At 47.5% G+C, this 13159-nt stretch overlaps 1 long non-coding RNA gene across 1 annotated transcript; it reads left to right on the top strand.

Moving 5' to 3' along the window:
• The first annotated feature begins 2978 nt into the window (after positions 1-2978).
• LOC129675960 (uncharacterized) lies at positions 2979-8760 on the top strand. The gene is made up of 3 exons (XR_008720006.1): positions 2979-3028; positions 3693-3865; positions 8331-8760. It is a non-coding gene; the product is annotated as an uncharacterized LOC129675960 (long non-coding RNA).
• The last annotated feature ends 4399 nt before the right edge of the window (positions 8761-13159 follow it).

The following is a 13159-nucleotide window of genomic DNA, read 5'->3' as shown; positions in this document are numbered from 1 at the left end:
GTGTGTGTGTGTGTGTGTGTGTGTGTGTGTGTGTGTGTGTGTGTGTGAGTGACATATACTCACAGATAAGTAGGTAGGTAAGTAGCTAGGTAAGTGGATGGATGAATGGATGGATAGATAGATGATAGATAGATAGATAGATAGATAGATAGATAGATAGATAGATGAATGTATACAAAGACACACCTTTAGTCTTAGTGCTCTGGAGGCAGGACCAGGCAGATGTCTGTGTTCAAGGCCAGCCTGGTCTACAGAGTGAGTTCCAGGACAGCTAGGGCTACACAGAGAAACAGTGTCTCAAAAAAACAAAACCAACCAACCAGCCAAAGAAACAAACAAATAGGGTAGTTGAAGAATGGTGTGCCTTGGCAACAGATATCTTGCTGAGCATTCATGAGGCTCTGGGTATACGCTCTAAAACTGAAAAAAAAAAAAAAAAAAAAAAAGCTGCATATGGTTTTGGAATGCTTTTTCTTATTCCATGTGGACCTGTCATTTGTCTTGTTTTTATTCCCAGCCACAAATATTGCATTGTAGGGCTGGGCACTGTTTAGCCTGTCAGCCATTAACCACATATGGCCAAATTAAACTATCCCTATAACCCTATAACCCCAGCACTTGAGAAGATGACACAGGAGGATCGAGGGTTCAAGTCCACCGTAGGCTGTACAGCAAACCCCTGCTTCAAGAAGCAAATGAACAAAATAGCAAAACAAAGAAAGGACAATTAGCCTGGCATGGTGGTGCACACCTTTGATCCCCGCACTGGAGAGGCAGGCGAATCTCTGTGAGACCCATGCCACCCACAGCTACACAGCGAGACCTTGTCTCAACAAAACAAGTAGCCGCAACCAAATCGAAGCAAGGTTCTGGGACACTAGCCTGTAGACATGGGTACCTGGGAGGCTGGGGAAGGAGGGGTCATTAGAGCCCAGGAGATCGAGGCTACGGAGGATCAAACAAAGGGTCTCACCTATGCTGAGCTATCCCCAGCTTTCTTCTTTCTGTTTTTGGTTTTCTTCGTCTCCCTCTCTGTCTGTCTCTGTCTCTGTCTCTCTCTCTCTGTTCCTCTGTCTCTCTCTCAGACAAGGTTACACCATGTATCCTAGACTGTACTTGAACTCGAGGCATTCCTCCTGTCTCAGTGTCCGAAATGCTGGGGTTGCAGGTATGAGCCACACTCTGAATGGCTTTAATTTTTATTTATTTATTTATTTATTTTTATGTACAGCTCACTAAGTTGCCTAGGGTAGTTGGGGTGACAAGCCTGTGCCACTAGGTTCTGCTCATGTCTCTTACATTGGTGGGGTTGGAGAAGCTGGTGAGATGGCCCAGAGGTTGAGGGTACTTGCTGCTCTTGCAGAGGACCTGAGTTCAGTTCCCAGCACCCACATGGAAGCTCACAACTTCAGTTCCAGGGGATCTGATAACCTCTTCTGGCCTCCATAAGCACAAATACCCACACACATAAAATAAAATTATTTTTAATTTCAATTAAATATTTTAAGTCAATTTTGTTTTAAGCTCATATTTTTACTCATATTCCATCTTCATGCAGGATGGAAGTCCTATGACTAGAGTTGCCATGGCTACACAGGTGCACAGCGGCTCCACATACTAAGCTCCTTAAAAGGGGTTTGTTTTAGGCTGTAGAGATGGCTCAGAGGTTAAGAACACTGGCTGTTCTTCTCAAAGGTCCTAAGTTCAATCCCCAGCAACCACATGGTGCCTCACAACCACCTATAATGAGATCTGGGGCCCTCTTCAGGCCTGCAGACAGGGTACTGTATGAATAATACATAAATGTATCTTTCCAAAAAAGTGCTTGTTTCTTACTTACTTACTTACTTACTTTATTTATTTATTCATTTATTTATTTATTTACTTATTTAATTTACGTGTATGGGTGTTTTGCCTTCGTGTCTGTCTGGGCACCATATGCATGCCCAATGCACATGCGCCACCACACTGGACTTTAATTTTTAAATATGTGTATGTGCATGTGTTGTAGGTGCCCAAAGAGGCCAGAAAAGGCATCAGATCCCCTGCAATTGGAGTTACTGACATTCGGGAGCCACCATGTGGGTGCTGGGAATCCAACCTGGGTCCTCTGGAAGAGCATCCAGTGCCCTTAAGCACGGAGCCATCTCTCCTCCTACCCGAGTAGTGCTTGTTTCAGTGGGCCAAAGTCTAGGCACATACACCTTCCTGTCAGATATTTGGATGGTATTACAATCTGTGAAACAAACAAACAGAAACAAAGAGAGCTTTTATTGCTATTTTATATTGTTCTGGGGAGTCAAAGCCAGGACCCTCCACGCAATAGGAAAGTTTTACTATCATTCATCTACATTCCAGCTACACAAGGAATACTCCCCCTGTAACTCCAGCTCTGGGGTCTCCAGCACCCTCTCCTGGCCTCTGTGGGCACCTATAACTCCCGTGCACATACACACATTTAAAAATTAAAGTCCAGCGTGATGGCACATGCCTCTAATCCCAGCATTAGAGATGCAGAGGCAGTGGCTCTCTTTGAGTTCAAGGCTGGTCTGGTGCATATAGTTCCAATCCAGCCAGGGCTACCCAGTGAGACTCTGACATAAAAAAAAAAAAATGTGGTAGGGGGAAGGAAGGCAGCAAAACAAAACAACTTTCATGCCTAGTCATACCTAGATAACTCTTGCCATCTCCCACAGTAGTCACTAGTCCCCACACCCAGGCTACACGGGAGCCTGGAGACTTTGATCCTTGCTTATCTGCTTGGAAAGTAATGGTGTTGGTGATAGTTTTACCTTCAAAGTCACTTCTGTGTCCTGGAATAAAACAAGGACCTCGTTAATTATCATTCTTGGCAGAGTCACTTCAAATGTGGAAACTGTCTCTGGAAGCTTGTCTCTGCAGGGGGACTTTGCTCCCAGGGAGGGTGGCTCATATTGACACATTGCCTCCTGTAGTACCAGGATGAACTGTGCAGAGGAAACAGGACCGCAGGAGGCCATCGAAGGCACAAACCATCTTTAAAGAAACGGTGTGTGCGTGTGTGTGTGTGTGTGTGTGTGTGTGTGTGTGTGAGAGAAAGAGAGAGAGAGAGAGAGAGAGAGAGAGATTTCAGTTGGGGACCTTGTGACTAAGCACCAAGCATCTATTGGCTTGAAGGGATTAATGAGGGGTTGCCCTTTCTTAGCTGCCCTTGTGAGGAGCAGCTGATGACCGGGCTCCCTTGACTTAGCTGGTCTGTGTGACAGAAAAGTCACTGTGGTGTCTGTTTCTCCAGCAGCACCATTCTCACAGTTATGAGTGGAGAAACATCCCGAGAGAAACAGATCAGAATGTGGGCCCAGCCACCGGTCCAGTGCAACCTTAATTGTTAGTGTGACCTAACCCAAGGTCATCTGAAAGAAGAGTCTTGATTGAGGAATTTCCTAGATCAAATTCATCCAATATCAAATTGGATATGTTTGTGGGGCATTTGTCTTGATTGTTAATTGGCGCAGGAGTACCCAGCCCACTGTGGGTGGCACCATTCTCTAGGCAGGTGGTTCTGGGCTATGTGAGGAAGCTGGCTGAATTCGAGCCTGTGAGTGAACAGCAAGCAGCCTCCTCCACGGTTCCAGCCCTGACTTCCCTAGCAAACATGAGCAGAAACAAACCCTTCTCTCCCCTAAGTTGTTTTGGTCAATGTTTTATCACAGAAAGAGAAGGGAGGCTAGGACACCTCCCACCCCTGGACTCTCATTCCAGAACCCTGTTTCCTGTGGTGGTGAGGGGACCCAGGACCTCATTCATCCCAACTCATGCTCCGCCACTGAGCCACGTTCCAGTCCTCACTCATCCTTGAAGCGAAGGACATTTGACCCAGTCTGCGGTAAGTAGACTCCCAGGACACCCTGCTGCTGAAGTCCTTCTGGCAGGGAATAGAACATATATATAAGGTGCTTGGAGCACACAGCTTACTGGAACAGAGTGGAGGGGGCTGCGGCTGTGCAGGGGGAGGGTCTTTGCATTTCAGGGTGCAGAGCTTCAGTCTGGGGAGATGGAAAAGTTCTGGGGATGAGTGGTGGGGAGGATCATGGGTATGCTTAAATTACCCGCTGGAATGTAGGGTCTATGTTCTAAGGCAGTGGTTCTCAATCTGTGGGTCGGCTGACCCTTTCACAGAGGTCGCACATCAGACATCCTGCATATTGGATATTCACATTACAACTCATAACAGCAGCCAAATTACAGTTATGAAGTAGCATGGACAACAATCTCATGGTTGGGGCCACCGTGAGGCAATGTATTAAAGGGCTGTAGCATTGGGAAGGCTGGGAACCACTGTTTTAATTAATGGAAGCCTGCTGACCGTTGGGTAGATCATGAAGCAGGCTGAAGTGATCACCACCAGCCTCTGTGGTGTGTTTATATGCTCGTGGCCAGGAGGAGAAAGTCATAAGTCCTCTGCAGGAGCAGCCAGTGCTTTTTTTTTTTTTTTTTTTTTAATTTTTTACTTTCATTTTATTTTTCCGAGACAGGGTTTCTTTCCGTAGTGCTGGGACTCACTCTGTAGAGCAGGCTGGCCTCAGATTCGTAGGGATCCTCCTGCTTCTGCCTTCTGAGTGCTGGGATGAAAGGCATGTGCCGCCACCACCGGCTCGGCAGCCAGTGCTCCTCAGCACCGGGCTGTCTCTGCAGCCGCCTCTTCTGCCTTCTTGACTGTGGTGGGCAAGTCTTCCCTGCTTCACTCTGTCCTCTTCCTCTTTCCACACTCCAGCTTCTATTGGCTACCAGGTCCTCCTTCAAAATGCCCCCCTGGTTCTTGGCCCTCTCTTGCCTCCAGTGCCCACAGAAGATCCAGTGTGGCTTGGCAGATTGTCAAGCCCCGCCCCAGGTTTCCCACGAGGGCCAGAGGCTGTCCATTTTGTCTCTCGCCCCCTTCCCCGAGACCCTGGCTTTATTTCTTCACCCCGGTATTGTGTTGCACCCTGAGGGGATCAAAGTTTGAAAGTCAGCACCCAGCACCTGCCCTCCACAGCCCTCCTCTGCCCACCTGAGCACTACCTTTTTTCTCTCGGTACTTCCCCACAGTAACAGACCAGGCCCTGTCTCAGGCCCTTTGTGCCTACGGCTCTGCTACCCAGAATGCTCTACTTTGCTTGTCACTTCTCAACCACTTCTTTTTGTTTCTGATCATACTTCCTCTTGACCGGGTATGGTGGCCCATGCCTTTAATCAGGTGGATCTCAGGGACTCTGAGGCCATCTTGGTTTACATAGTGAGTTTCAGGCCAGTCAGGGCTACATAGTGATACCGTGTCTCAAAAAAGTAGCAACAACAAAAAAGAAGCCTTCTAGGAGGGCTAATCAGCCTCCAAGATGCCTCCTTCCTAATCGCCTGGACCATGCTACTTCATGTATGGAATGAGACTCTTCTATTTCTTTTCTCACTGAAGACCTGAGGTACCCCAAACAAATCTTACCTTCCTTGCCTTTTTTAAAAAATTAATTTACTTTACATCCAACTGAAGTTTCCTCTTCCCTCTCTCCTCCCAGTCCTCCCCTTCACCTCATCCACTTCTCCCTTTCTCTTCGGAAAAAGGGAGGCCTCCCATGGATATACACCAGCCTTAGCATATCAAGTTGCAATATGACTAGGTGACTCTTCTCTCACTGAGGCTATCAAGGCAGCCCAGTATGCAGAAAGGGTCCCAAAGGCAGGCAACATCATCAGAGACAGCCCCTGCTCCCACAAGAAGACCGAGCTGCACAACAGAGGGCCTAGGTCAGGGGCGGGCATGTTCCCTGGTTGGCAGTTCGATCTCTGAGGTCCCCTACGTGGCCAGATTAGTTGATTCTGTAGGATTACCCTCCTTGGCTTTTTATGGCTGGTTTATTTTGCTTTTCGTTAGGGTTCATTCATATTGCAGCTAGTGACCATGTTTCCTTTCTTTTCAAGGCTGAGTAATATTCTATGGTGCTGATGGGCCACATATACTCAGTCAGCCACTGGGACCGAGCATATGCCTGGGCCGATGCTACTTTCTGGTTCATAAATAGTATGGCTGCTGATGTGACTAACAGATGTGTCTTTGACACTTTATATGGTAGATTTTGTGTCACTGTGAGACAACACCTGGCAGAAATAACCTGATAGACAAGGATTTACTTTATTTGTGGTTTCAGAGGTTTCGGTCTATCAATTAAAGAAGTGTGCAGGGAGCAGTTCGTAAAGGTGGACAGGAAATGATGACAGGAAGTGCCCTAGGCAGATACAGCCCCCAAGGATACACTCCAGGCATTTGTCTCCACCAACCAGGCTCAGCCTCTCAGAAGTGTCCTCAAACTTCAAGTCCATCCACGGGTTAAAACAATGATCAGTTCAGAGTCCTCAAGCCCTAACCAGCTCTGGAAACTCCCTCATGGACACACCCCAAGGTGGCTTAGCTAATCTCATAGGCATTCCTTAATCCAATCAGTTCAGGTCACCAGTCAGGATCAGCTGTGGCACCTGGCCTCCAGCACTTAGAGCTGTGCAACCAGAAAGGGGGTGAAAAAGGTCCCCACAAAACATGTTTTGAACTGAACGTATGAGACAGGGGGAGGGGATGCAGAACAGTGCACTGGGCATGTGCAGAATGCTATCTTGGCATTAGCCCTAGCACAATCTGCCAGCTGTTTGTGTAGAAGCGCCACAGTGTCAGGAAAAATAAGCAGACAAGATGTGAATGGAAGCATAAAAGAGGACATGAGAGGACATGTGGAGCCAGCAAGAGGGCTGGCCGGATGCTTGCTGCCAAACCCGAGTTCAATCTCTGGGACCTGCAAGTTGTTCTTTGATCTTCTACCTATGTGCCTTACATGTGTGCATGTGCACGCATATATAGTCTCTCTCTCTCTCCCTCTCTCTCTCTATCTCTCTATATATAGTAAGACTCTATCTCAAACAGTATATATAGAACAGGCCTTTAATTTATGGAGATCTGCCTGCCTCAGCTTCCTGAGTTGCCAGGATTGCTAGATTATCACTACCATGCCTGATAGAAATACAGACCTCTGGAAAAAATTTTATTGTGTGCACAGAGGGGGAGGGTATATAGCACACGGAGAACAGCTTACAGGAGCTGGTTCTCTACTTCCGCCATGTGGGTCCCAGGAATGGAGCTCAGGCTTGGTACCCTTGGATTCTGGTATCTGGAGTGGTTCAGCGGGATACTTTCAGAAACCAGTGTTCAGCAGATGTGAGGATGGATGACCTCACTCCCAGAAGGGAAATAATCCTTTCTCATGGGGAACAGACAGACAAAGCAAATCTTACATGACCCAATACCCTGGCCTGAGAATGTCCCACAAATGTCAAATTTAACCCTTTAGGAGGTGAGTGGATCTTGAGACACAGCTCTTGCCTGACTGGATGAACAGATGAATGGATGTCTGAGGAACAGGTTTCTTTCTTTCTTTCTTTCTTTCTTTCTTTCTTTCTTTCTTTCTTTCTTTCTTTCTTTCTTTCTTCTTTTTTTTTAGACAGGGTTTCTCTGTGTAGCCTTGGCTGTCTTGGACTTGCTGTGTAGTGCAGGCTGGCCTCGAACTCATATCAATTCTCCTGCCTTTGCCTCCCTGAGTGCTAGGATTAAGGGCTTGCACCACCATGCCTGGCAGCACTTTTAAAAATCTATCTATCTATCTATCTATCTATCTATCTATCTATCTATCTATCATCTATATGATTTAATTTTATTTATGTACTGTGTGAGGTGGGTGCTGACAGAGACCAGAAGACAGAGCAGGGTTCTGGGAACTGAACCCTAAGTCCTCTGCAAGAATAGTAAATGCTTTTACCACTGAGCCATCTCTCCTGCCCCAAACACAGTGCTCTGTGATGGAAGAGAACTTCCTCTGCCTTGGTCTGCCTCACCATGTGCCCTGTGGTGCTTTGAGACTTAGCAGGAAGTCCCCAGCAGCAAGCCTGGCACGGCCCCTCCACTGTGAATGTTCAAGCCTCTTGAAGCATAGGAAGCATGCTTCCTTTTGTCAAATATACGAAAAGATTATTCTTTTAAATTCCTGTTTATTGGGGACCAGGGGAGCATGGGTGCCATGGAGTGTGAGAGGAGATCAGATGTTGAATTGGTTCTCTTTTCTTTTTTTATTAATTAATTTATTTTATGTACATTTGCATAATGTACATATTTGTCTGTGTGAGGGAGTTGGATCCACTGGAATCCGAGTTACAGACAGTTGTGAGCTGCCATGTGGATGCAGGGAATTGAACCCCGGGTCCTCTGGAAGAGCAGCCAATGGTCTTAACCACTGAGTCATCTCTCCATCCCCTGTTTTCTCTTTTCATCTTTACAGGGGTCCTGGAACGGAACTTAAGCTGTCAAGCTTGTGCATCATGAGCTTTACCTGCCTGGCCTTCTCATCAGCCCATTTGGGCTAAAGATATGGCTTTAGTGGTTAAGAGTACTTGCTGCTTTTGCAGAGGACCACATAGGGGCTCACAACTGCCTGTAACTCCAGTTCCAGAGGATCTGATGCCCTCTTTGTCCCTGAGGGCACCAGATACATACAAAGTAAATGCAGACACTTATATACACATGTAAAATAAATAAGGGCTGGAGAGATGGCTCAGTGGTTAAGAACACTGGCTGTTCTTCCAGGGGACCTGGGCTCAATTCTCAGCACTCACGTGGCAGCTCACAACTGTCTGTAACTCTAGTTCCAGGAGCTCTGACACCCTCACACAGATACATGCAGGCACAACAGCAAAGCACACAAAATAAAAATAAATAAATCATTTAAATAAAATAATTAATCTTTTTATGTTTGTTTATTTTTTTCAAGACAAGATTTCTCTGTTTAGACATGGCTGCCATGGAACTTGCTCTGTAGACCAGGCTGGCCTTGAACTTAGAGATCCACTTGCCTCTGCCGCCTGAGTGCTGGGATTAAAGATATGCTCTACCATGCCCAGCCTTAAATCAACTTTTTTAAAGTGCAAATTTAAAGCTGAGCATGCCTATAATCCCAGCACTTGGGAGGCAGAGGCAGGCTGATCTCTGTGAGTTCGAGGCCAGCCTGGTCTACAAAGTGAGCCCAGGACAGCCAGGGCTACATAGAGAAACTTTGTCTCAAAAAACAAACAAACAAGGTACAAATTTAGTGATGAGTCTCTGGACACAGGTTCTAAAATCAAATGCTGGAAGAGCAGTATGCACTGTTAACCACTGAGCCATCTCTGCAGCCCCTTATACTGCAGGACGTAGGACCCAGGGCAGCTGGAATGTTTGCCCCAAGCTCTGCCACTGAGCCACACTGGGCAATGGCTCTGTTCTGGAGAAGGCGTTGATCTGAGCATGCCTGCTGGTCACAGTGTGAATGGAAGAGTTCCTGTTTCGTTCTGTAAAGAGGAACTCGATTCCTCCCTGGAGCTGTGCACTGGCAAAGCTCTGATTTCACTTCTTCATTTTTCGGAGTCCATAGGAAGAGAAATGAGGGGAAGCTGGAAGCACTGGCACATGGGGGACTATTCAGTCTGCAATGCAGATGTGCAAGGCTGGGTGCCGTGAGGGTTCTGGACCACCATATTCCTATCTCCTTCCACTCTCAGAGAGCCCAGGTTCTGGGGAACACGCGTTAAAGTGTCTGCTATGCAAACATGAAGGCCTGCATTGCTTCCCCAACCTGTAAAAAGCCAGGTGAGCCCCTGGGGCTCCCTGGTCAGCCAGCCTGGCTCAGTTCAGGAATTCCGCAGTACAGGGAGAGACCATCAGAAAGCAAGGTGGATGGCTCCCAAGGAGCAACCCTGGGACTGCCCTCTCGTATCCACACACATGTTACATACCTTCACACACACACACACACACACACACACACACACACACACACACACGCTCCATAAAAGTTAGATGTCTCTCAGCTTTTATGGGAGAGCTGTGTGATCCAAAATTTGTGTTTGATCAACAAAGGCAAGGGATGGCCATGGTCCTGGACCCAGCAGACGTGATGCCTCAAAACTGTTCTGAGCAGTGTTAAAGCAGAGGGCAGTGCCAGGCAGTGGTAGAGCGCACCCACTTTAATCCCAGCACTCGGGAGGCAGGGGCAGGCTGATCTCTGTGAGTTCCAGGCTAGCCTGGGCCAGCCTGGTCTACAGAGTGAGTTCCTGGACAGCAAGGGCTAAAACAGACAAACCTTGTCTCAAAAACAACAACAAAAACCCACAAACAAACAAACAAACAAACAAACAAACTCCCTAAAACAAAACAGAAATAAAAGGGGGGGGGAGAGTGGCTTTCTGCACTGCCAGCTGCTTCTGCATTGGGAAATGAGAGTGAACTTCTTGTCCGATGTGTTGGAGCTGTTGTGACTTTGGGTCTTACAGTTTCTACTCTCTCTCTCAGCTATAACAAAACACTCAAGGCAGGCTGTCTTTACAAAGGAAAGAAGAGGAGGGTGTGATAGCTCAGCACTAACTGCTCTTCAGAGGACTCAGGTTCAGTCTCTAGGACCCTCATGGCAGCTCACAATTATCTGTAACTCCAGTTCCAGGAGACCTGGTGCCCTCCTCTGACCTCTGCATGGCACCAGACAGGCTCATGGGACAAAGACAGGCATTCAGGCAAGCGCTCATGCACAGATAATAACACATGGATTTATTAAAACGTTTTAAAAAGGAATCACAATTTAAAAAAAAAAGACGCTCCCCTTGAAGGGTGTGAGTTTGAGGCTATCACGGCGGTCTGCTCTGCGTAGCGTGAGCTGGGTGTCTGCCTTAGTTCCTCTTCTCTTGCTGTGAAGAGACACTATGATCAAGGCAACTTTTATTAAAAAAAAAAAACATTTAATAGGGGCTTGCAGTTTCAGAGGTTAGTTCATTGTCATCATGGTAGGGAGCGTGGTGGTATGAAGGTAGACATGGTTGGAGAGGAGCTGAGAGTTCTACATCCTCATCCATAGGCACAAGAGAGAGAACGAGATGGGGCTTGGCATGAACTTTTGAAACTTCAAAGCCCACCCTAGTGACACACTTCCTCCAACAAGGCCACACCTCCTAATTTTTCTAATCCTTTCAAATATTGCCACTCCTTGGTGGCTAAGGATTCAAACATATGAGCCTCTGGGGACGATTCCTGCTCAGACCACCACACTGGCTAAGCAAGTGAGGTGGTCTTAGGCCACTAGGTTCCCTCACACCTTAAGGCTGTCCAGCATGAGGACACTCGAATCAGGAGCCTTGGGGTTAGAACTCACCTTCTTATTTGCTGGTTTTACAGCTTGCATTATAACACTAACATAAGGTATCTGGAAATACCCACTTCCCTGTGTGTAGCAGAGATGAGGTTGACATCTGGCCCCTGGGATGTATGTTGGGAGAAAACAAATACGAAGCTCTGAGCACTGAGGTGTCACTCCAGAATACAATCCTTAGTAACCCACAGAAGAGCAAAGTGAAAAAAGTAGGGGAGCTAGCTGGGTGTGGTGGCATATACCTGTAACCCCAGCACTCGGGGCGACAGAGGCAGGCGGTGGATCTCTGTAAGTTCCAGGCCAGCCTGGTCTACAAAGCAAGTCCAGGGCAGCTAAGGCTCCACAGAGAAACCCAGTCTTGAAAAACTAAGAACTAAAAACAAAAAGAAAGAAAGAAAGAAAGAAAGAAGGAAGGAAGGAAGGAAGGAAGGAAGGAAGGAAGGAAGGAAGGAAGGAAGGAAGGAAGGAAAGGAAGGAAGGAAGGAAGGAAGAAAGAAAGAAAGAAGAGGACAATAAGAATCGGGGAGCTAGTAGTCCTGGGCAGCCTCACACTCTCGGCACATCTGCTTCAGACACTGAGGGCTGCATTGCATGCACGGGCCACCTCCCTCAACTGCAAAACCTGAAAAATTGTCCTTTTCAGGCTGACAGAATCAGGTGCTGGAGTGGAACAGTCACGGGTGTCCTAGGCCCTCAAATGCAATGCAGGCTAAGATGGGATGGGGAGGCCCGGGGTCTGGGGTAACAAAGAGCCACAGGCTGGATTAAAACGGCGGAAAGGGGCTGGTGGGCTTCTTAGCATGCACAGAGCCCTGGGGCTGACCCTAGCACTGCATAGACCAATGGCAGTGGCTCTCAACCTTCCTAACCCTGCAGCCCTTTAATGCAGTTCCTCATGTTGTGGTGACCCCAACCATAAAATGATTTCTGTTGCTACTTTATAGCTGTAATTTTGCTACTGTTATGAATCGTAATGTAGATATCTGATATCTCCAATGGTCTTAGGGGACCCCTGTGAAAGGGTCAGTGGACACCCAACGGGGTCACGCCCCACAGGTTGAGAACCACTGACTTAAGGAGTGGTGGCACATGCCTGCAATACTAGCACAAGGGAGGGGGAGGCAGAAGGGCGGGAAGTTCAAGGCCAGCCTGGGCTATCTAGTGAGTCTGAGGCCAGCCTGCATACAATATCAACAACCAGATACAAGCTCGGGAACTGTTCTCTCCCAGTCTAGAAGCCTGAAATCCAGGTGTGGACAAGCTTCCAGGGTGTGAACCTTTGTACCTCCTGAAACCTCTAAGGCAGTGGCTCTCAACCTGTGGGTCGTGACCTCCATGAGAGGGTCAAATGATCCTTTCACAGGAGTCACCTAATGTTTACATTATGATTCATAACGGTAGCAAAATTAAAGTTATAAAGTAGCAATGAGAATAAATTTATGCTTGGGAGTCACCACAACAGGAGGACTATATTAAAGGGTCGTAGTGTTAGGAAGGTTGAGAACCACCGGCCTAAGGGATCCAGGGCTGGTGGGGGGCTCAGGGCCACCTGGCTTGCAGATGTGCCCCTCCAACCTCCCCCATGGCCACCTCTTGGCCTTCCTTAGGGGAGCATGGTGGGGCGGGGTTTCGATCAGGGCCGTCTAGTCCAATGTCATTTCTCGACTCAGTGGCATCTACAGAGCCCTATCCCAGATGAGGCAATATCTGAAGTGCCGGACATGACGTGGACATATCTGTGGGGGTCAGGAGGACATAGTTCTACAGAAGAATTCAAGAAACAGCAAAACCAGAAGAATCTGAGGGGTGGGGGAATACGTGCTGAGAGGCACCCTGACAGCACAGCACTCCAGTCTGTCTGTCTCTCTCTTTGGGTTTCTTTCTTTCTTCCTTTCTTTCTTTCTTTCTTTCTTTCTTTCTTTCTTTCTTTCTTTCTT

This window comes from Psammomys obesus, unplaced genomic scaffold (genome assembly GCF_907164565.1).
Source record: "Psammomys obesus unplaced genomic scaffold, mPsaObe1.curated_primary_1811, whole genome shotgun sequence".
In the NCBI taxonomy this organism is placed as follows: Eukaryota; Metazoa; Chordata; class Mammalia; order Rodentia; family Muridae; genus Psammomys; species Psammomys obesus.
The sequence above is the reverse complement of the archived record's forward strand: the minus strand, read 5'-3'. Positions and strand labels throughout refer to the sequence as shown.